This window comes from Lissotriton vulgaris, chromosome 1_1 (genome assembly GCF_964263255.1).
Source record: "Lissotriton vulgaris chromosome 1_1, aLisVul1.2, whole genome shotgun sequence".
NCBI lineage: Eukaryota > Metazoa > Chordata > Amphibia > Caudata > Salamandridae > Lissotriton > Lissotriton vulgaris.
In genome coordinates, this window is record NC_141685.1 from 516,695,500 (window position 1) to 516,721,589 (window position 26,090).

Genomic DNA, 26,090 nt, shown 5'->3' on the forward strand with positions numbered 1-26,090 from the left:
TTTATTAAACAATTTTTTAATTTTTTATTGTGTACTACAATACAATCACAAACAAATATAACATCACATTTTTTTGACTTTTATTATTCACAGAATAACATCTTTACATTTATATACATGTTGTCAATGTAAAAAAAAAGTTTGATTACTAGATTCTTTCAGTAAATTTTACATATTCCCATCAGTCACTTACAATTTAAAGTATTTATATAGAAATACATAAAATAATGATTTGTTATACATTTCTTACATTAATATTTAATAATGTTAATATTAAATATTAATATAATAAAATATATATAATACATTTTTCTTTTTAACAAGTAACATGACTATTATTACATTTGTTAGGATAAATTGAAATACAAAAAAACATTTTATTGGTGTATATTTCACAAAATGTTGTTTTTACATAAAACATATAAATCGATTTGGTAGTAAAGTTTATAATTGTATAGGGAAACAATATGTTTAATTGTAATATCTGGTATTGACCAAATATTAGTAAAGCAATTATATACTTTTGTTATAGTTAGAAATATTTATAAAACTTTGTGTAATAATTAATAAAAATAATAATTATTTTATTAATTATTAATATTATTAATTAATAAACATAAACATTCATTTATTATTAACAAAAATATATACATTCACAGATAAAATAGATACTTTTTTTCAGGCCATTCTTTATATACTAAATGGTTCTAATAGTTATATTAATAACAATAAATAAGTTATATTATTTATCATTATTAATTATTACCATAAACATTTATAATGTTTTATTAAAATTATACACAAAATTATTCATATCAATATACACAATAACAAAATATTTACATCTTTTATTCAAAGTCTTACATAATTATTTAATATTATTAATATATAATAAATATTATATATTAATTTATATTAAATATATTTATTTTTGTTAATAAAGGAAAAATGTTCATGAGTATAGTGTATTAATTTGTTACATTATACATGTGTATGTATTATATATTTTCCATATGACATTGTTTATTCTATTATCCTTTTACACAAATGGGTTAAGGGGACTACTTTTTTACCGCGTAAGGTTATTGCGCTCCATTCAGGACTGGAGAAGCTCGCGGTTGGGAGTTGCTTCGCATGGAGAGAGGTAAGGTTATTTTTAACTACAAATTATAAGTAAGTGGTCATGTTTGAGGGTATAATCGAACTCTGTAGTGTTTTTTGGTGTATGTATTAATAGTTTAAGTAGCGTTTGGGTGAAAAGTCTCCGTTATAGATGTGTCGTGCTTTTTTTCCTTCAAGTCTAATTTTAAGTGTTCGGAAATGTCTTCTTACATGGTTAATGTTAATTGTTACTATATTTACAAATGTGAAGGGGGTATTTGTGGGTGGCTTTCGTTATGTCTGTTATTTTACAGGTTTCGGTTCCTCGCATGAAAACTACATGGAAGGAAGCGTGTTTTTTTAACGGAGAAACTAATGTTTAAGTTATTATGCTTATATTTTGACATTTATCTCCTATTTTTCGTGTTTGCCAGGAGCGGTTTTTACACTTTTTAAACCTTTTTCGGGTTTTTTTGAGGGTTTCGATTTGGATTGATAAATTGATATGCGTGACCGTTTTTTTAAAATAGTGTGTATATAACTTTAAATCCTAAAGTGTCCACACTACTGTTTTCGGGATTTCCTGGAGCGTTTTTTTACGTTTTACATTTTATTTTCGGGTTTTTGAGGGTTTCCCATATTGGAATAGTAAGATATTGGATTGGATTGTATGGATTGATTTTTCCTTGATTGCGTCTCTCAAGTCCAAAAATTGTAAGTATTTATTTTACAATTTTGATTGGGTGGGAAATGTCGATTTTTAATGTTATGTGTATGTTATAAAAAATTATAAACATTGCATATTTGTTACGAATTTTTTAACATAAATTTAAAAAAATTGGCAAACAAATATGTTTTATTTATAATTCATTATATATGTTTATGACATGTAATTTTTATTATTATTGTAAGAAGACATTTGTATATTTACTTTACATTTTTATAGTAGACTTTTTGCTATTATTGCCAGGTATTCTAATCCTCTAGTTGTAGGGTATAACGTGACTTGACTTTGAAGTAGTCGGAACATTTGTTGGGTTTGTTTAGTGAGTTTTGGACCTATTTGTGACACTGATTGTTCCATTCTTAGTTCCTGATAGCTTTGTTCTTTTTTCAAAGCTTCTAGAAGGTTATGGAATGTGGGTTTGCCTCTGTTTGTAGTTGCTTGGAAAGCATTATGCCACCCTTCAACACTGTTGTTGGTTTTAGCCTCTTGGTTTAAAGTACTGAGATAGACATTCCACCAAGGGATTTGGAATTTGGGCTGGCGTCGATGTCCTGATCTGTGCAACCTTCCCACCCAAGTGTCTTCAAAATAGTCTAGCAATGGTGTTAGTTTATCCTCATTCCTCTTATAATATGCGCTGTCAATTAATAAATTGTAATGTTCAGCAACATCTGTAACAGGGACGTAGGCCAGGGCTATTAACTTTTTAACTTGATAGGCAAAGGTGCTATCTGTAGAGTATAGTATACTTAAAGTAGATTTTTGGAGATGCCTCCATATACTCTGATTAAAATGATAATAGCAACCCTGGATTGCTGTGTGGGGAAATGTTCTCAAAATGCTATTAATCATAGCTAATTCGAAATCAATAATTATTTTTTCAGGAAAATAATTATTGATTTCCGTTTTGAGAACATTTAAAATTTCGGTGTAAGTTGTTTGCTGTTTGTTGGGTAGCAAACAGTAAATGAAAGGTATGTTAGAATGATGGTATAAACCGTGGATGGAATACAGTTGGTAAAAAGGTTTTGGGCAGGGTTTAAATGTTCCATCCATCATCCATTGGGGACACTGTTGGATTTTTTGTAAATTACTTGCAGTTGCAAACATAATTATTCTGTTTGTACTGCTTTCATTATCAAAAAGAATAAATTTATCTTTATTGTGTGTGATGGCCATTTCGGGTGAAAAATTAATTTCATCAAAACAAGTTGGGTTGGGTTGGGTTGTGCTAGTGAGTCGTTTAGTGCGTGCAATTGTGCGTTTCAGGGAGTCAATAGAGGGTAGTTGACCTGAAGCATGGGCAGGGATTTTTACCAGTTCTTCTTTCAGGATTTGTGTGGTGGGTTTGTCACTTTGTGTACCAGCACTTTTAATACTTTCTAAAGCATCTCTAATTTCAATTTCTGTGACATTTGGGGGATGATTATGTTCTCTAGTAAATAGCACATTAGTTTCCTCAGTAGTGGCCCTCCCATAACATTTGTTGGAGTAATATTTTGTACACTTCCAAAAAACCTTTCTACCACTTTGTCTCTCCTGATTATACACATAACCCATGTAGCATAATAGTAATTTATTTTTCTGAGACATGACAAATTCTGCACCTTCAGTCATTTTGATTTACTTGTTCTGGGAAAGAGTAGAAAGAAACAAAATCAGAACACATTTTTTTACTTTTGTGGTGCTAACATCATTATTGATGCATTTATACTTACAGTTAATCAAAGTAGTAGTCACAGAAGCAGAAATGTCTTTTCAATGATGTTCTTGTATGTATGTCTTTATTTGCTGTTGGTATGAAAATATAGAAAAGCAACGTTAATGTTTACATATAACAAACGTATTTCCTACTCAAAAGCAGTTGTGATTTTTGCCTACTAGTGCATTTGATGTAAACATTACATATACTTACTTGTTTAAATAGTAGAATAGTAGTAATTGCTGGAGTACATCAATTTAGTATAGGTATGATCTGTAGAGTAGATAGAAGAAATAAAAGCAAAATATTATAATTTTAATACTGAACAGTTTGGAAATGTAACAGATTTAAACGTATACTAACTTCTAAATATGTCGTTTTCTTTGTTGTAGTTAGAATAGCTGTATGATGTATTCAGAATATCTGTAGAGGAAATATAAAATAGATAACATGTTGTTAAGAACATAGTCTGTGTTATTTTCGGCAGTTTTAGAGAAATTACAAGTATACTTACATTTTTTACAAGGTTATTCTTGTATATTGGTATATTTTGTGTAGGATGTTTTCATATGATATGTAGAATAGATGTATGATGTTTTCTGAATATCTGTAGAGGCAATTCAAAATATATAACATGGTGTTAAGAATATAGTTAGCGTTTTTTGTGCCCACTTTTTAGCAAATTACAATTATACTTACATTTTTCAGAAGGGTATTCTTGTGTTTTGGTATAGTTGATGTTGGATCTTTCAAATGATCTATAGGGAAGATGTAAAAAGCAAGATATCTTGTTTAAAAATGTGCATTAATGAAATTGGCAGTTTTATAACAAACATATCTATACTTACATGTGTAATTAGTGTAGTTTTATCGTATTTGCTGTAGAAATAGCACAATTTCAGTATATCTGTAAATATAATGTTTTTAAAAATTAAATACTCTTGTAAATTAGTGTTTAAAAACAGCAGTTGGTGTGTAACAGAGAATTATTATATACTTACTATCTGATTTTGCACGTGAAGAAATATGACCATGTAATAGGAATTGTGTTGGAGTAGTTTCTATCAGAAAAGTAGGAAGAAATGAAAATAAAATAAGTGTAAGACTTAGGAGATGTAAGGAAAATAGTGCACTTCTAATTTAGTTTTCTACAAAAATGCTGTGTTACTTACTTGATTAATTAGCTAGTGAGCTGGATCTTTAAAGATGTTTATTCTGCAACAAAATCTTCAAAGTGTTGGCATCTACTTTCCAGAGAGGTAGCAGCAACAAATGGTAGAATGCATGTATCCCTTTTATAGTATATGTGTTATGTGTGCTTTGATTTGATTGGTTGTAGGATGTAAGGAAGCATAGTATAGGCTAGTTTGAATTTTTTTAAGTTAATTGGAGTGTTTGTTGATGTGAGAATGGTGGTATGTGGTTATTCCTGCATTAAAGCAGGTTCGTTTTTAAATGAAATATATTTATATGTGAAAATAAGTAATGAAAATGTTAGTTAAATGCAAAGAATATTAGAAAATGATAAAATGCATGTAATAGAATGTATAGCAAATGTGGATTAATAGTAATTTTATGTAAGTAACAGGTATTATATGTGAAATGTATTTTTTAGTGAGAAATGACTTTTATTGATGATAAAGATGGTATTTTAGAAAGAAAAGTGTACAAACATGAACTCGATATTTTTTTTTTAACGATATTGTGGTAGTCTATATTTTTGTAGTCGATATTTTTGTAGTGTTAGGGCTAATTTCATGTCCAACGATATATTTGTAGTCGATATTTATGTAAGCGATATTTATGTATTCGATATAGTTAGTACTCGATATTGTTTACTCGATAATTTAGTAGTTTGTGTAATAAGTATAGTATTGTCGTCGATAATTTTTCAACGATATTTTGGTAAGTCGATAATGTGCCCGTCGATAATATTTCAGTGATCCATGCAGGCCATGTGCTGGGGGGCAAGGGGCCATTTTGAAGGCAGGCAGTGTTCTCAGGCCTGCACCCATTTTGCCTAGCTTTCATCCATTATGCCCCGGGGTAGTGAGTGGTGCATGGGCCTAGTCTTTCTGTGGGGTGTCTTGAATTTAAACATCATTGAGGGCATGGATGGCATGGGATTGTGCTGATTTTTATGTGTTTTTCGATTTTTTGGGGTGTATAACTGATGTTCCTCTGTCTTTCACTGCTTTTAGGTGCACAAGACTGAAGAGAACCACCAGTGCCAGGAAGAAGTCCTGCAGCGGTGTGTGTGTGCAGCATAATGTCACGCGACGTCACGTTTGGCCATAGACAACTCTGCAACTCGTGCAACTGCGCCCTCCTGTTCTGACCTTTGAAGAAGATGGCCCCAAGGAAAGTTCCCTGTAGCTCCTCTAGCAAGAAAGTTGCCAGTAAGGAGCAGAAGAAGCAAGTTACCAAGGAGACTGGTGTGCCGCCCGCCACAATTTTTAGGAATAAAAAAAAAGGTACGCCTGCAGCAGCAGTGGGATCTGCCGGGGACCAAGCTGGGAGCAGCACCCCCGCTCCATTGGGCTCAGTGCCACCCCCACCACGCCAACTTAAGTCCAAGCCCTTGAGGCAGCCAGTCTAGTTGTTCAATCACCATCGACCAGTGATGTTGGCTCATCGCAAGAAATTAGCAGCAATGCCCCTCAATCAACACAGGTTGTTGTAACTCATCTGACGAGTGTTCAACAACCACAGCCGCAACAACAACCACATGTGCAAGTACAAGCCCAAGTACATGTGGAAGGAGAGGCAGCGCAAGGAGATGCGCAAGCAGAGGTGCATGGAGGGGCACAAGTGCCCACAATAGTTGTTTCTCCCGAAGTAGGGACACATCAGGAAATCGACATTCAAGCCGAGGTATCATTTGAGGAAGCCACTCCTCCTGATCATTCATTGTCTTCCACATCCCTAACAAGGAAAAGATCAAGGATGGTGTCTACATCTTCTTCAAGCCCACCTCCTTCTGATGATATGGATCAAACTTGGGAACCAGTACTGCCGTCTGAGACTGAGGCACACCATGATCTGACAAAGGTAGCTAAGCGTAAAAGGAAGGTCCCAATACTCTTGTACTTATGGAGTGTGGTGCTGAAGAAGAAGTGGCGTCTACTACTCCTGCTGATGAAGACTCTCACGATGACGATGCAATCATCATACACGCCACTCCAGCCTCAGCGGGCATGCAGCAAACAGACATTTTGACCCTAGCCCGAAAAGCTGCTGAGCGTGATGTTGTCGACGAGGAGGCAATGGGAACACCATCATTGAAGTTAACTAGTACACCACCACCTACCGCTTCCATATTTCGTTCTCGCCAGAACGGACCTTCATCCACCTTGACCTCAATTAGTGGTGGTGCAAGTGCACAACGTAGTAAAGTTCGGCAACACACATCCTCCACTTCATCTGGCATTAGCAGCATGACCACCAGTATTGCCTCCTCCGCCCACCACAGACATTTCAAGTCCACAGTTTGGGACTTCTTTAGTGTTTGCCCAAAAAGGAAAAACATAGCCATTTGTAGCATTTGTAAGCTTGCAGTTAGTCGTGGTAAGTTTGGTACCAACTATGGTACCGGAGGCCAGAGAGGTCATCTTGAGAGACAGCACGCTGTCCAATGGTTTGCGCACCTAAAGGAGATCAAGGAAGCCCAAATTGGAAGTCAACAAACTGTATACGTTGATGTTTCATTTGATGATGACGAGGAGGAAGAAGCGTCAAACACTTCACTTACACCCAGTACCCCTGTCAGCAGCACACCCCCTGTTTGCCACACTAAGAGTGTGGGAAAGAGTGAGACACCAATGCGAAAAAGTTCATCATCACCGAGCGTAACTGGGTCGAAGAAGTCTTCATCATCATCCCGTAAAATGGTCCAGCCCACCATTAGAACCATGTTTTTTTCAGAAGCGCCATTTGATCGCAACCACCCACTGACGCGTCTGTATAACACTAAGCTGGCTAAAATGCTAGCTCTGGACCTTCTCCCTTTTTCTTTTGTGGAAGGGGTTGGTTTTCTAAAATTAGTGGCAATGCTCAGCCCTAAATGGAAGGTTTGTAGCCGGTTCTATTTTGCCAGAGTTGCGGTTCCAGCACTACATGAAGATGTGCTGGAGGTGATTGGGGCAGCTTTGCAGAAGAGTGCTGTTCACAATATACATCTGACAACAGACATGTGGACCAGTGGCGCAGGCACTTTACATGTGCATCACTGTACACTGGGTCTCTTCTTCAGGAGTTACAGCAATGCTAAGGGCAGGTGTTGACCCGGCAACGTTTTTAATGCTGCTCGGAAACATGCAACACTAGCCATGTTTGGCATGAAGACAAGTCATACAGGAGAAAACATTTTGAAGGAGTTTAACACAAAGGTCTTTCAATGGCTGTCCCAAAAAAAATGCAAGATTGGTTATGTTTCCACGGATAATGGCGCCAATGTAGTTAAGGCCATGGAGCTGGGTAAATATTTCAGAGTGCCGTGTTTGGCGCACTGTATAAACCTGGTTGTTAAAAAATTCTTTAGTGATGAAAGTCCAGTGTGCGAGTTAGTGACCACCTGCCGAAGAATGTGCAACCATTTCAGCCATTCTTTTAAGGCCCGGAAGCATCTGAGGGGCCTGCTACATGATTGTCGAATGCCAGTGAAAGCACTCATCCAGGAGGTGCCAACACGTTGGAACTCAACCTTCTACATGCTTGAGCGTCTGTATGAGCAGTTTAGGGTACTCGATCAGTATTTCTTAACACTGGGTACAGCTCCGAAGGACCTGAGGATAGATGTGGCGCAATGGGAGCTAGTTAAAAGCCTGACAGACATGCTTCATCCTTCTGAGGACTTCATGCGTGCAGTCAGCAGGGAGGACTGTAATTTGGGAAAAGATATCCCATTGTTGCGCATGCTAGAGCACCAACTGAAGGCGGTGTCTTCTATATTTGAAAAAGATGAAGAAAAGCAAGAAGCTTCTGTTTTGGCGGAGAAATTATTACAGCGCCTACTTGGCGATGAACGTCTTCAAATGATCCACTCAGAACCGCATTACATTTGTGCTACTATTCTGGATCCACGCTACAAAAAGGCACTGGCAGGCAGAGCATTCTTTGCTTTTGGTGACGCACAAGTTTTAATGTACAAACATTGGCTAGCTGTGTCAGCCATGAGGCTTGAAAGAGAACGGCAGAAAATTGAAGGAAAAGGCAGTACATCAGCATCAGCAGGCCATCCCCAGTCAAAAGAATCCACTTCTGCACCTGTGGCTGTGGCAGAAGTGACCTCTCAGCCGTTAAAGACACCGGCAACCGGATCATCTGCACCAGACACAACAGTAACATTAGGTGAAGAAGAGGATTGGCTAACTCAGCTTGGGTTTGCTTCTCAAAAGGTCCCAGCAAAAAGTAAGCAAAGTGGAGGAACCGTGGAGAACCTTGAGTCGATGGTGCAGGACTATCTGAATGACTCCACAGAGGTCTATGTTAATGATGACCCATTGGCGTATTGGCATGGGAAAAAAGAATTGTGGCCAGAGATCTCCAACCTGGCTATAAACTGCTTGTCTTGCCCACTCGCAAGCGTGTCTTCTGAATGTGTTTTCAGTGCTGCTGGTGGCATTGTAACTTGCAAAAGGACCCGCCTCTCGCCCAAAAATGTGGAGAGGTTAACAATGATCAAGATGAATCAGCACCTCATACCACCAGATTACAAAGTACGAGAATACATGCCGGAAGAAGACGAGGAGGACAGCAACTTAGATGAGGGAATTTCTTCTCTGTTAGGTGACCTACTTCCGCCTGAATTCGCAGAGTATGAGGACGAACTCTTATTCCCTGACTCCGAGCCCTGAAAATGAGCCAATGAATCAATAACTTTCTTTTTCGTCCTTATTCATTTTTATTCCTGTGTGTCTGTATTTCTTTGTTTTGCACAGTTAATATAAATAAAAACTTTAATCACCTAATCACAAAAACAAGCCCATCAGCAGAACTGTCTTTACTTATTTGCTTATTGATTTGAAGGTGCCGGAGTCTGCATTCCCCAGGTTCACAAGTTCACAAGAACATGCTCCTCTATCCTCCTCCTCCAGACTCCTATTTCCCTCAAAGCAGAGGGCTGGATTACGCCCAATGAAGAAAGACTCTTCTCTTGTGGGGGTGTTCTACTTCTTTGAGGGTGAGTTGGCGGGTCTTAGGGCATTGCTGGGAAGGTCTAATACCGGATAAAAGTGGTTTGGACAAAATCAGACCTGAAAACGTTTTTGCCTTTTTGCTCACTATCATGTTTTCTGGGGCCTGTTTGGGGGGCTTCCTGGTGTTTGTGGGTGGATTTCGGGGTCTGGGAGCACTTCTGGCACAGTCTAATAATGATTGCATTTGTTTTCTAGGACATCCATGGTGGAAAAGTGGAGTCATGACCTAGCTGCACAGCGCGTTTGGACAGAAGACCGAAAAATATTGTAAGTATGAGATTTTCCATCTTTGCTTTTTGCCTGTTTGTGGGTGTTGTGCTTCTTTGTGGGTGGGTTGGCGGGTCTTGGGGCATTGCTGGGAAGGCCTAATACCGGATAAAAGTGGTTTGGACAAAATCAGACTTGAAAACGTTTTTGCCTTTTTGCTCACTATCATGTTTTCTGGGGCCTGTTTGGGGGGCTTCCTGGTGTTTGTGGGTGGGTTTCGGGTTCTGGGAGCACTGTTGGCACAGTCTAAAGTTGATTGCATTTGTTTTCTAGGACATCCATGGTGGAAAAGTGGAGTCATGACCTAGCTGCACAGCGCATTTGGACAGAAGGCCGAAAAATATTGTAAGTATGAGATTTTCCATTTTTGCTTTTTGGCTGTTTGGGGGTGTTGTGCTTTTTTGCGGTTGGGTTTGCGGGTCTTGGGGCATTGCTGGGAAGGTCTAATACTGGATAAAACTGGTTTGGACAAAATAAGACTTGAAAACTTTTTTGCCTTTTTGCTCACTATCATGTTTTCGGGGGCCTGCTTGGGGGGCTTCCTGGTGTTTGTGTATAGGTTTCAGGGTCTGGGAGCACTGCTGGGTATGGATACTTTTGATTGCAAGAGGTTTGAAGCAAATCCATGGTGGCAGAGGGGAGTTAGGGCCTAGCTTCAGAGCGCGCGCGGAGTGATTTTGGAAATTGCCCTGAAAATGACTAAGTCCCCATTTTTGTACTTTTGCTTTTTGGCTGTTTGGGGGTCTTCTACTTGTTTTCGCCTGGGTTGACGACTCTGTGGCCATTTCTGGGAAGGTCTAATACCGGATAAAACTGGTTTAGACCAAATGCATGAGGAAAAAGTTTTTGCTTTTTCTGACATTTTGCTTAATTTAGCGTTTTTGGGGGCCTGTTTGGGGGGCTTCCTGGTGTTTGTGGGTGGGTTTCGGGGTCTGGGAGCACTGCTGGGTATGGATTGAGCCTGGGCGTAGTAGGCGTAGTGGGGCTACGCGAAGCTACGCGAAGCTACGCGAAGTGGGACAGAAACTACGTCCACCCACGCACTTTGCATAGCCCCACTACGCGCCACCCGCCTCCCTCCAGCCCTCACTAAATACTACCCGCCCTCCCTTCCGCCCTTCCTAAATACTTAAATAATGTTTTTAAAAGGAATAAACAGCACTTACCTTGTTCGGCTGCGTCTCCGGGGCTCCCTCTGGTAACCGCGCCGCCATCTTGGATACTAATGCGCATGCGCAGTCGCCCGCGCATGCGCATTTCTTGTGATAAATATTGTAAGTATGAGATTTTCCATTTTTGCTTTTTGGCTGTTTGGGGGTGTTGTGCTTTTTTGCGGGTGGGTTGGCGAGTCTTGGGGCATTGCTGGGAAGGTCTAATACCGGATAAAAATGGTTTGGAGAAAATGCATGTGGAAAAGCCATTTTGGCACTTTTTGTAACTTAGGGTTCGTTAGGGTTAGCACTAGCAGCAGGATTGCATGTGTTTCAGGGTGTTCTAGATTTTTGCAACTGAGTTCTGCGGTCTTAGAGCACTCGTCGGAATGTGTAATTTTGGTTGCAAGTGATTTCAAGTGACAGCAATAATTCCACACACTTGCTGGGGAGGATAAGGTCATAGCAACAGGCTGGTGAAGGAATCCGAGGACATATTCTATTCTTACTCAGCTTGACATTCAGTCATTATTGGCAAATGAAATCAGATTTTCATGTGCGCCATCAACTTGATTGGTCATCAAGAACATCCACCACCTAGACGTGGGAAATTATTACGCTGCTGTGTCCTTCACCTTCGGTACTATTTCTTGTAGTAGTAGCCAATGTCAAAGAAATTCAACGCAAGTACTAGTTATACTTTCAATACTTTACCATTTGTGCTACATTGTGGCACTGTTCTAGTGTACTGTCACCTGCTATATTCTCCATCGTACCGTTCTAATGCTACGGTAAGGTCAAACAAGGTTTCATTTTCTTTTTTTTCAGATGCTGCAACTGCCACTGTGTAACACCATTAGTACCAACGCAATGATGACATTTCATCCACCCAGGATTGCCAACCATAATTGCCATTTGCCGTGCAGCCAGCCCTGTGCCTAGCCCTATTTCCAAAGACAAATTACAGGGAAGATAAGCGTTTGGCGGAGGAAGTATAATGGAGTATTAGGAGAGACGAGAGACTGACGCTAGTACTAGTAAAGTCCTAAGACTATTAAATTCACTTACTCTGTGAGAGGCACTTAGTTTTGAAAACATTTGGGCAATTAATTACACAACTTGAATCAAGATGCCACTTAAGTTTCACGAAAACAAAGTTACTGTTAAACCCCCACCCACCAGCCTCAAAAGCAGTAAAAAAACATGTATGCTAAGATGAAGTTTAAAGTATATTTATATCCCTGACAAAAATATTTTCCCGCAAGACCCAACCCACCGCCACTCCCTAACCCCAACGAATGTCTGTGAAAAGTCCAAAAAACCCAACTCTCAATTCCCACCCCCCAGAAGTCTTTAAAAAAGGGGCAAGGGACAGTCTCCACCTACTGCTGGCTGCTGCTATTGACTTTCTGGGCCAGGTCGGAATGCTCCTTGCGGAGGGTCTCAAGCAGGGTTTTCGTGTTGAGCAGCTAATGCTCGAGGTAGGAAACCCTCAGGGAAAGGCGGTGCATCCGTTTTTTGCAACTGCTGTGGGGGGCAGCTGATTTCTTTGCTGCTCGGCGGTGGTGGGTGGCTGCGGTACCCCGGCTCCGTACCGCTGGAGACCTGCTGCGCTGACTGGGTGACCCAGGGAGCGCGGAGGAGGATGCAGCTGTGCCGGTAGATGTTGTTGTAGACTGCATGTCCCCCTCCTCCTGGGCCACCAGCCGCAGATATTCAGCGACAGTGGCCTCCAGCCTCCGTTGCCGGGCCCGTCTAGCCAGCTCCTTCCGGGTTGGTTTGGAAGGAGCATCTATATGGAGAAAGAAAAACATAGTCTGTAACCAATGCTCTTTAAGAATAACACAAAATGATTCAGCAGAAAGTTGTGTCACAGTAGAAAAAGCAACTTGCAAGTGCAGTACATAACTATTGTGGCCAGTATCTATCTAACCTCCCACTTCTTCACCCTTGCTCTAACATTAGTGGGAGTTTAAGGAATCAATTCTACGAGCACTATGGACTCACTCCATTAGAGTCGACTATGACAGTATACCAGTCTTATTCTTCTTCTTCTATCTTGTTTAGCAAAATTGGTACGTTAACTTCTGCAAGCCGGCATAATGCCATTGCAGTCAACTTGCACCCGAGAAAAACAGACGCCCGCCATGATGAGTGAGACAGACTTGCGTTACTGTACCAGTCCAGTACATGCAGGTGGTGATGCTCTTACTTTTCTATTACGAGTGGCACTGAGAATACTCTGTTACAAGGGCTACTGCTTAATTAATTTAACTTTCACCCTACAGTGCCAATGAATACTAGAAAAGGAAAATGAAGAAGATAAATAATCTGATTATCTATCACTGCACATGGTATGTATTTGCGCACATATGGGATGACTTTAGGTGCTTTGCTTTTTATTGAGTGAACAGTGATACATCCACACATGAATGACCGAGATCTACTAAACTTATTAACAGAGGTAGTGAGTGGCCATCGTAATAGCCGGATATATGCTGTGCTTGCAATGCAAACTACTGCTACTATTCATGGTAGTATTTGGACAAAATTACAACTTCTTTTCCTTGACTTTCCTGCACAGGGACGGACATGCGGGTGCGGTGTTACATGCTCTTCAAAGTAACACTTAGTTCATCCAGTGACCATCTACTCTCTCTAGGTACACATATGCTATCTAAGAGTCAGATAGTACCATGATCCAGGCATCCATACATTCAAACTATGGGGCAGAGTAGGATTGCGGATTTCCACCGTCGGCCCGGAGGATGCGGGAAATCCGCAGCGGACTGAAAAAGACCCCCTGCCAGATTAGGATGGCTGGGGGATCGTTTTTCAGTCTGCAGCTTTTCTGCTGCGGTCGTCTCCCGTCCACGGCGGAAAAGCACTAACATGGCTGGCTGTGTCTATCAGACACTGCCATATTATGATGTCTGGAGGAACATGCCTTTACACGGCGGCATTTCCGCCGTGAAAAGGCATACAGATTTTTGTTTGGGTTCCCGTTGCGGGCCCCCAGGGGTGAAGAGGGTGGAGGGTGCACATGGGGGGTACCTATGGTACCCCCCTGCATTTGCCTGCACAAAGCGGCAGGCACTGCGTGGTGCCTGCCGCTTTGTGCATGCAAATGCACAATTTACATTTTTATCTTTGTGGCGGCTGCTGTTTCAAGCAGCACCCGCCGCAATGATAAAAATACTGGATTTGACCTCCAGGGTGGCGGTCACATCCTAATTACCACAGAGGGACTGCCGCTGCCCCTGTGGACGGTCCCTTCTACTCTATGGTGGCGGACGGACTCAGGTCTGTCCGCCATCATAATAGGCCCATAAATGTCAATCATTCTTCTTCATGTCTCTCATCTGGACAAACCTTACATTTTCTCACGGGGAGCAGCACACTATGCAGTCTGCAATCTCAATAAGTAAGGAATATAAGAGCTTACCACTGCCCACCACTACCATGGCAACCCGCACAGCAGTTTGGTCCGGCGCTTCCACCGCCTCCTCCCCAGAGCTTTCCTCCTCCACCTCCGCGCTGGGCCCAGCACCAGATGATCCACCTACAAAGTACATTTAATAATGTTAGATGCATAACACTTGCTAGATTATAACATAATGCTATTTTACCACCAGTTGAACAATGCTGTGATGCTGCTGTTCAGAATGTTGGGAATCTGTTAGAGCAGTCACAGTTGAGTGGGCTGAGCAGTATGCTTGGTGCTCCTGTTAGGGTTTCCTGTGGTTCTGTACTTCTCATCTATGTATCCTGTAACCTTCCTCAATAAATCTTCATGAAACTCGGCTACCTGGAGTAAATCACTACACCCTGCTTTAGCTTGGCTCAGCAGTAGGAGGGCAGAATTTTGTCTCTGGTTGGCAGCAGCCATGGTGTGCTATCCGGGTCTAGAAGACTGGTACAGGTAGCAAAGACAGCCGGAGGGCTGTTACAGTGCTTGGAATCATACCTCCCACATTGTTTACGTTAGCACAATATACTAGGGACTGATAAGGGTATCCCAGTATCAAATCTGGTACCTATGTACTTATCATAACACTTTTAGGGGAGAAAGCAGATAGACTGGGGTCCTGATTAGCAGGATCCCATCAGACTAGTCAGAAACAGCATTACATCAAGCAAAAAGTGAGGGTAGCCATAGAAGCATATCCTACTTTCCCACATGGAAATTGGAGATCTGAGTATTTAAACCTCGAGTTTAAGTTATTGAGGATAATGATGCAGTCAGGGATAAGCAGTAATGATGAGATCACTTTACAGGTGTATACAACTGACGATTTCTCTGCCCTTTGCTGAAAAAATATGGAGTGGCAAAATGGTTTACTCCTGACAGAAATTCGTGTCTGATTTCTTGCCTGGAGAAAATGAAGCCATTCTACTTGTTAAAAAAGGTCAATGCCTAAAAGTGCATTTGCATATCGGGTCATTTCTCTTATACCAACCAGTACTAGCATAATACTCTGACACAAGGTCCGAGGGTAGTTTTTTTACTCCGAGACAAGGTAGATTACATGTTTAAGTATTAATATAAGATGTTAATTTGCTTTGTTAGCATTATTATGGTTTTGCCAGTTTTTGTTTTCTATCTTGTCAGAAAATGTAGATGGTTAACTTTATATCACGGAAATTAATTTAGACAACAAAAAAAACTATAGAACTATTTGTCTATAAATATAGCACATCTGTAGTTTTTTTTACTTGTAATTGCTTTAAAATAAATGTTGCAGAAACTGTGTTTTTGTTATGTTCATATTGGTCTGAATAACAGCTGAGTTGCACATTTTGTACAATTAATAACTAGATTTAAATTTGCATTGATGCGTAACCAGATACATTTAATTGCCCATTCACACATGAATGCATGCCTCATGAGGTACAAGGATGAATCCGAAAGAATGTGTCCAAGCAAGTGTGTGATTTTTATTATGACATATTGTATGTTAAAATTCAGGGTCAGCATTCCATAATTGGATTGTCTGCATATTAAATAGGAGTAATAATGCCTTCAACAAATCTATGACAGATATTCTAACCACAAAACGTTTGTCCGTTTTTTCAGAATGAGCCTTTGCATTTTATTTAAGCTCCATTAAACAGTACATTACATACTCATGCTTATTGAATCATGATTTTACAAACTGGCAGCCCATTCACATTGAGTGCAAGAACAAGTCAGTGCCTTTGTGTATCAGAGCTTCATTGGTCGTATGGGAAACAGGGGGAAAAAACAACGTACGCTACGACAGTGAATTTATTTCAGAGCTTGATGATCTGAAGAACCGTAAGCACATGCAGCCTTGAAAGCACCAGAGAAGGAGCAAAACACTATTTAGTTACAATCATGAGGTTTTGCTGCAGATGGAAAATCCCCCTAGTTATTTTGCACTGCACAGAAGGACTTGAATACTTCATGAGCGTTTCTATTTAGAACGTCCAATTTAATAAAAAAAGTTGTGAGTTATTGCTAGTGACTGAATTGAATGAATGCATTCCATCTATCATGTGTTGTGCTGTTTGTCTGAATCTCCTTAAGTGGGTTGGAATAATTTGTAAATAAATAATTGTTGGTGACTAAAATCCGTCTCTCACAACCCCACTGGTGCCACACACAGTGGTGGCTTGCAGAGGGGGTGTTGTGGGCGGTGTGGCTGGAGTGGAAGGGGGGGGGGCAGGATGGGGGGTATGTTGTCGGACATACGACAGCCAGGAGTAAAGTAACTAAATAAATAAATATAACTATTTACCTTGCTCTTGCTGCATTGCCAACGAGCGCGAGGTAAAACGTTTTCTTTGTTTCTTTGTTTATTTATTTACTTTACTCCTGCCCGTCATATGTCTGACTCCACTACCCCCACACCCTGTCCCTCCCCTGACTCACAGCCCCCAGCACTCCCTCTGCGAGCCCCCACTGGCCACACACTTCAACCAATGGGCACCCCTCTTTTCCTCCGATGGCACAGCTCACTGATTCAGCTATTAACAACCCCTGCCTACATGGACACATTCTTCAAAGGAACTATCTCAATTGAGGCCCCTCTAGAAATATTGGATACATAGAAATGATATATACAGACTGCAAGTAAAGCTTTGCCTGTCGGATGTTCTGCGAACCTGAGAAATTGGCAAGTGTACGTTTCCTATTATGCTAGGAAAATGAAAATCACCAGTTAAAATCATAGGCCACAAAATAAAACGGGTAACATTGTTCTTTAAATGTTTTCTGGACCGTAAAAAATGCATTTATCAGAAGATGAAATGAATGCACACATTTCAATATTATTAATAAACTGCCATTGTATGGCAGGGTGGTGCCAATGCAACTGTTAATGTTACCTTCCTTCCAGTGTGGAGCACTATCCTCAGGGAGATGCTCAGTTATTGCATGATGGCCCACTTATATTTCCTATTGTGCCTGAATGTCATTAATAAAGATGGTATTATCTACTTCACAAATTAGAGTGTTCTTCATTATACCGCTTATGTTTCTCATTAAGTGTAGTTCGCATGTTACAATCTTTACTCATGACGCTGATCATGTGTGCCCATCCTACTTGTTCTCTTGGATTCCCACCATTAACAAACATTTGCATCGCCACAATGAATCGAACTAACCCTGAGGTAGCCTGGCTACCACTGGAACCTGATTTTGTTACAAGAGGAAGTAACTTCTACTATTCGGTTGGAGAAAGAACTCTAGTGCATCATTCACCACACTGCCCCAAGTGACAGTGCACATTTTTCATCTTCTACTGATGTTTAATTGCAAATTTGAAGATAGATGAAGTTTCAAAGGTAAGATACATAAAAACAAGTGCACGCTTCGTCAAGCAGAGCAGATAGGAACAAAGCAATGCCTAACCTAGGAGTCTATCCTATTTGTTTGTGGTACGATCGTTTCAAAATGAAAAATGCTAAGACACATGGTGGAGTGAGTTACTCAGGAACAGGATCAGTGAAAGAATATCGGAAACACAAATATTGTGTGGACAGAATATGGTGTCAACAATATTAGGGACAAGAATATCGAGAAGCTAAGTGCCAATGGGCAAGTATGAATGTTCAATTCTTAACCTCAGATCTATGTACCTTGAATATATATATTGGCAAGGTAGATATATGTGGAGTCAAACTTTATTTACCCATAGAAAATGAGCCTTTGTTGTCCAAACACCTCAGGAACACAAATGTTAAGCAAGTGAAAAGGGACAGCATGGCACCTGTCACTGTCTCCTTCTCCAACATTCAGCAACTTTGTTACTATGCCACATCCTCTCCTCTCTCACAAAGGAATTGAACACATAGATCATTATAAGCACCAATGACTGGTGGGCTGGAGCTTAGCAGAGCTTGAGCTGGACAAACCCAAGTGAGGCTCCAAATGAATCCAGCAATACAATCCAGTCTACCCGGGGCATCTCTCAGCTCTGCACCAGATGGTGAAAAGTAGCTGAAGGGAAGACCAGCGACCGGTGAACATTTTGTGAACTGAAAAAAGGTGTGGCTAACCTTTCCCAACACATCATAGTTGGGCCATGGAGTGCCTTGTGTACCTTCCCTATCGCCTATCCATACCCAGACCCCATTAGATCGAATGCTGCTGTTGGCGCTATGGCTGAACACACCAATGGCTCTTAGCGTGGCTGAACAGCGATTAAAATATTGTTTGGACAGCAGCCCATCTGTACCCAACCAGTCGTTCTTGAGAAGGATGAACTCCCAAACAATGCTTCATAAAATTTTGTAATTCATAGTATGGTATTGTTTTTTTTAAATAATAGCTCATATTTAACTAGCACGCCATAACGTACACTTTGGAAAAAGTTCCTCCACGTAGCCACGAGTTCAACCTAAGCCATCTATACATGAATTACGCCCTCATGGTATGCGACAAGCTTTTCCCTTAATCATAGCTGCCTGAGATACCCAATCCAATGAATTTCCTGACGCATTCGTCATGTTTATTTTCAAGTTGTCGCCCATCATAGTCTTGTTCTATCAAAACAGTTTTGTTCTATCAAAATAGCTTAATTTTGGTCTTTTGTTTTTTTCCTCGGTGGATGCACACAAATAAAGAGGTCCTGCGTATAGATCCTGATTGGACCAATTATCATTATTCTTTCCTTGAGAATCCGAAGATACAATATATGGTAAGCATTAGCATTCTATATCATTTTCTTGCCATATAATAGTTAGTCATCATGGCATCCCTCGGAACTAGTTAATCACCATTTTCCTCACTCCCCGGCACTCCTAGGGCAGTCAATTAAAGTACTCTTAAATAGGCAAGAAAACATTCCCTGACTTCGTTAGAGGTGCTTGCTTAAACCATCGACCCGAGCAATACCAGTTCTTCTTGTCAAGTATCTATGTACTATGTTAACCCTTTCTCTGGGCTTTTTGTGAATTTCCTCCTTTTCTCACTACGTTGCTGCGTGATGAAATAATAAATGTAAGTCCTAATTGTACCATATTTTGACAATAGTTTTCCTATGATAATAAATATACAATGAACTGCTGTAATGTGGTATATCATGTAATGTTATCAAACCCACTGGCTCTAATGTTCAAGAAAAATGCAATGAATATTAAGCACTGCCAAGCAGAGACAATATTTTTAAACACTGTTTATTTATTTTTAGCAACAAGATAGTAGTGTCCTGATGAAGCCACATTCAACGTGTTGAAACGCGTAGACGGAAACCATCTCCCCTTTGTATCAGTGGGAACATTATACATATAAATAGCGTATATCTGTTGTTTATCCATTGAAAAAAAAATATTTTATTTTTTTAATCAATTATTGTCAATGAACATTTTCATCATACATTTTATCAAATTTATTAAATTTAACTATTTGTGCTACTTCAGTGCCCTATTATTTATTATTATTCTGTCATTTGAACTTTGCCAGTACTTGTGTGTTGCCTGGGTGCGTTTATTTACCATAAATTGTTTGCCCTGACCCAGGAACTTTATCCTTATCAGGGGGTCCTAGTTCTTCACATACTGGTATTGTTTTTTTCTACAGTTGCTTTTAACATTCAATCCATTGCTTTCATGGCCACTTTGTCATTGTGACGGTGAAAATTTGTGAATCTGATCAAGCACAGTTTTTCTAAATAAGTTTGATACCATCACCTGGAACAATCAAACAAACTAACAAAGGCATCAACATGCTTAGGCTAATTACATTTGAAAAACTCAAAAGGCTCCTTGCCACACCCATAATCCATAGAGTAGCCTCACATATCTACTGGGATTTAAGAGGTCATATACATTTTGTTGCACAGAAAAGTGAAATTTGTGTTTGTGTGTATGTGCGTGTTTAAGGTGGAGTGCGAGGGAGAGGGAAAGAGGGAGAGGAAGAGAGAGTGGGGGAAGGATAGAGAGACGGACAGAGATAGAGAACTATGTCAGAAGAAGTCTTGCTGTCTTGAATCTGGAGCTGAGCATTAACCAAGAAACCAATGCAAACTTTTGTTGATTAAATGTGATGCCCTAAGTGCAATGGGTATGCCCAACAAGGCTGCAGTCATGCTGGGGTTGCTTGTGTTCCCATTCATATGGATAATACCAGGGAGCTGAGCAAAAACCTTCTATTGGAGCAGGACCAAGATTGTTTTTTCACATTTGGAGTGAAGCAGTTGGTAAATATCCAATGCACTGGAATAGCCTCATTGCAAGATTCTGGCTATCATTCCATTCATCACCCTGTGTTGTTTCAATGTGATATCCTAAGAACAATGCATATGCATAGAAGTGGTACAAAGATTGATCGACTATTGGATACAAGCTGTCCCTCTATGATGAGGTCTGACACGGCTGAAACTGGTATGGGATGCTTAAATTCATGTTCAGAGAGTATGTGACCTAACAATTTGGTCTTGATTGTTCCTATAGGAGCAAGACCAATACTGATTTTGTGTGTATTCTTCCACCTGGAGTGGCACAGTGAGCAAAGCAAAGCTGTGCGGAATGTGATCCAGAGTAAGACTATTTCAAGCATTCCCCTCAGCAGCTTTGTTCTATTTACAATGTCTCCTTTAACAAGTCTGAACTTGTCTGAATTGTGATCTTAAAGTGTGCGTCTACAATTCAAGGTGTATTGCATTGTGTGCTTCCATTGTCTCTCACGTGTAGTGTTTGGTTTCTTTTGAGTAAATTAGCACAGTTTGCAAAATGTACACATGCTTTATGCTAGTTCAAAGACATCACATGACATAGCTTTAGACTTGTAAAGCTACTTTCACCTTTCCACTTTCTAACTGTCTCCAATTGAACACTAAGAAGACAGAGGTCATGGTGGTCGGAAAGCATGTTGGGCTGTGGAATGACAACTGGTGGCCCCCTGAACTGGGCATGACCCCTTCTCCAGTATTGGAGATAAAGAATCTTGGGGTCTGGCTTGACCCGGCACTCAGCTTTACTGGCCACACCAAGAGGGTGGCAGCCTCTTGCTATGGCACAATTAGAGGACTTAGGCCAATACTTAAATTTGTTAATGCCCCCACCAGACAGCTGGTGGTCCAGGCATCAGTGTTGTCTCGGCTGGACTATGCCAGCTCGCTTTTGGCGGGGGTTAACCAGGCTGAACTCACCCGATTGCAGTGAGTGCAAAATACCGCAGCCAGAGTAGTGGTAGGTCCGCCCAGGCGGTGCTTGGTTTCTAAAATATTGCACTCGCTTCATTGGCTCCCCGTAAATCAGAGGATTAAATTCAAGGTGCTTTGCCTTGCATTTAAAATCCTCAAGGGTATGTCCCCAAAAATTCTGGCGAATCTTTTAACACCTTATGTCCCTCTGCGATCCTTGAGATCCTTGGGCCAGAATTTGGCGGTGGTTCCGCGCTTCAGGCTGAGTAGAACTGGCGGCCGCTCTTTCCGAGTGTTAGCCGCGAAGTGGTGGAACCTCCTTCCTGCTGAGATTCGGGCAATTGATGACCTTTTTCAGTTCAGGCGTGCCATCAAAACCTTCTTGTTTGTTTAATTTTAGGCTGTTTCCTTTCCCATCTTTTATCGATGTTTTGTTGTGTCTACCTTCTCATAGCGCCAGGACGCCCCTTCGCTAGGGCAGTTGTGCGCTGTACAAATAAAAATAATATAACATAACATAACATAAAAAATCTATTTCCAATTTGCCATAATACTTTTGCAAGCCAATGAACCCAAAAAGCTAATAAGAAGACATCCAACATGCCAAACTAGTGTAAAGGAATTTTAAAAAACTTTTTTTAATAAGAACCTAAGTGTGGGCTTTAGGGTGGTCAGACCGGTGGGGATGCACTGGTAGCCAAGCTCAGGGGTGCTGCATCTTATAATATCTTACAGGGTTGAATGCACCTGCTGAGAAGTTAAATTGAGTGTGGAGCGTGACACACTTACTGGCGAGATCCGGATTTTGTCTAGCACAGTTTTGACTCAAGGTAAGCATACAGGGTTGATGCGCCTGCTGCAAAGCCTAACGTGTGACATGAATATCATAGATTTGTATTTTATGTAGATAGACTAGTGGTTTACTGCTTTTGGCATAGAGATGTTTTTGTTGCTTATATAAATTACAATCCCTCTAATATAGCACAGAGAGATATGAACCTGCATCAAACAGCTTAATATAAATTCTAAAGATTATTTTTAAAACCTTATTTTTTATTTCTGTAAATCTTGCATTATTCGAAGGATGCATTGCATACACTTACCAGTGAACCCAAATGAACAGCACCTTCCCACTGTCCCAACAGTATTGAATGCAAAAAAGTGATGTGAACACATTATAAACACCCATTGCTCAAGGGTGTGATATACGGCCAACAATATAGGAAAACACATTTAGTGGTGCACCAACAGAAATTACAAATGCAACAATTCCAATCAGATTGTAAACTGTTCCATGTATTCTTTATTTTAGATTTCAAAAACATTTACACAAGTTTGTAAATCCAAACATTACAGCCAAAGACAAAGCCAACACATTTAATTTACCCATGTGTACTTCTTCACAGGATTCATATCATGCATTACCAATATACCATGAGACAATTCTCATACATGTGTGATTCACCACATTGAGTTTTGATGAGAAAGTCATCCTTTCTGTGCTGATCACCACCATTTCTTGACTGATACTGGTGGTTACTGACTCTGAATGTGTCCTTGGTTCTGCTAACCAGGAAAAGGGCCAGTGCTCTGTTTAAAAGGCATATGGTAATTAGGTGTAATTACACCTGGTATGGAAACCTACATGTAAGCCATAGTATATAGTAGGGCATGTAGGCTTAGACGGCCAGGAGATTTATTGCGCTTCAGTGTGCACTGCTGTGTTTCCTGCTGTCATTTTAAAAGCCAGCCCTGCTTTGTAGGCTTCCTTTAAAGTAAAATTATATGAAAATTCTACTTTAGAATTAAAGGTACTTTCATAGTCCTAAATACCTTAATTTACATATAAGTCACCCTAAGTCCCACCATGTGTCTTGTAACTATAATCAGGGACATTATAAAAGATGTTTCAAATGCTCTGGTGAGAGAAAAACTGCCAGTTTTGTTTTGTCCCCTAGTAGTACATTAGACTAATAGGACAACATGGGAAGGCTGTATTAAACTCCAATAAAGCCTAACTATTGAGCAAGCCACAAATCTACTATAAATTGTCTAAATAATAGTTAGAATGAATTCAACAACTTGCAAAGTTAGAATTATTACAACTATGACAGAAAATAAGTTATAGAACATGCTTTTCTGATGTGCCTCAATCCAGCTTTTCAGTAGCCTCTCCTGATTGCCAGCCTTTGACAAGCAGATCCAAGCTGCTCTAATGAGTTGTGAAGTGGCCTGAAAGGAAACAAAGAGACATCCGGTTGGAGGAGATCTGCAAGATGCAGAACAAAAGGCTGTAATAGGATTGGTAGACAAACTGGTCTTCTAATAGGTAAAGAGACTTAGGACAGGACCCAGGTGCACCCCCACTTCCTGCAGTCCCAGCTAGATGGGAGCCTCTGTACTTGCATTAGCGAGGGTCGGAATGGGTGTGGTAGCGAAATTTAGCCACACTGCTAAGTTTGGTTAGCCAGACCCTAAGCTTCAGGAGAGATTTTCTCCATTTTAGATGTTGGCAAATAGTGCTTTCTGGGACAAAAAATTGCCACACTTTGGAGGAAGTTGTCATACCTGCAGGTGGCACCCTCTGCCTCATTTGCCTGCTGTGCCCCCCTGCTTGTAACCCTCTGCTTGTCACCCCCATCGCACCCATGCTTTGCCACACCATAAACCGCTCCCTGGCAACTGCCACGTTCCCAGACGACTGGAAATATGCCAAGGTCAACCCCCACCTGAAGAAATCCCCGGCGGACCCCACCGACATCAAAAACTACAGACCCATCTCCCTGCTCCCATTTCCAGTGACAGTAATCGAGAAAGCCATCAACAGCCAACTTGCCACATTCAACGAAGAGCATAAAATCCCTGACTCCTCCCAATCCGGCTTCAGAAAAAAACAAAGTATGGAAACTGCCCTCCTCGCTGCAACAGAAGACATCCGCACCCTACTGGACAAAGGAGAAACAGCAGCCCTCATCCTCCTCGACCTCTCGGCGGCTTTCTGCACAGTCTCTCACCGCAACCTATTACGCAGACCCCACGATGCAGGGATCCAAGACATGGCCCTCAACTGGATCTGCTCCTTCCTCTCTGGCAGAACACAGCGGGTCAGACTCCCCCCTTTCCTCTCTGACCATTCCCCTATCACCTGCGGAGTCCCCCGGGGGTCCTCCTTTAGTCCTATACTCCTCAACGACTACATGGCTCCACTCACCCCATGATCAGAACCTATACAGGATCAATATTGTGTCATACGCAGATGACACCCACCTCATTCTCTCCCTATCCATGAACCCAAACTGCCAGACACAATTTTCAAGAAGGCATGGAAGCCGTCGTCAAATGGATAAAAAACAGCTGCCAACAACTAAACACCAACACAACAGAAGTACTCATCATAGACCTAAAACCCGACGAATGGATCAACACCGGGTGGCTCCCAGCCCTTGCAAGCCTGCCCACCCCCACGGCTCATGCACGCAACCTGAGAATCATCCTGGACTCCGATCTCAAAATTGGCCACCAGATCAACTCTGTCTCGTCCTCCTGCTTCCAAACCCTCTGCCTCCTACTTAGGACCTTCAAATGGATCCCCCTCAAACACAGATATACCGTCACTTAATCCCTGGTCACCATCAGACTCAACTACGGTAACACACTCTACGCCCGAATAAACAAAAACCTAACCACAAGCTACAGAACATCCAGAATGCCGCTGGAAGACTGGTCCTCGACCTGCCAAGACACTGCCACATCTCCCAGCACCTGGGCACACTACACTGGCTCCCTATGAAAGCTAGAGTCACCTTCAAGATGCTCACCCACGCCCACAAGGCCCTCCACGACACTGGCCCAGCATACCTGAACAGCCGACTCAAATTCCACTTGCCCATGAGGACCGTACGATCTGCCCAGCTCTCCTACAATGTGGTCCCCTGCACCAGAAAGACCATATCAGGAGGCCTCTCCTTCTCCTTCCTCACGGCACGAGCCTGGAACACCCTGCCACTCATCCTCAGACAGACAACATAGCTCCCCATCTCTGCAAGAAACCTCAAAACCTGCCTCTTCGACTCACTTCCCCCCCCTTGATGGACTGGAACTGGCTAACTCCTCTTCCCCCTTCCAGCTCCTTGAGACCCTTACGGGTGAGTAGTTGTGCTCAACAAACGCCTGATTGATTGAGAAGCATGGATAAATATGGGAGAGCTGCCTAGCAATTCAGACCCTGCCTGCAGAAATACAAGGAAGGAGGAGTGTCCTGTTGCCACTCCTGGCTTGCACCAAGAGGAATGCACACTTTGCATCTAAAACAAAAGAAGGACTTTGCCTTTAACT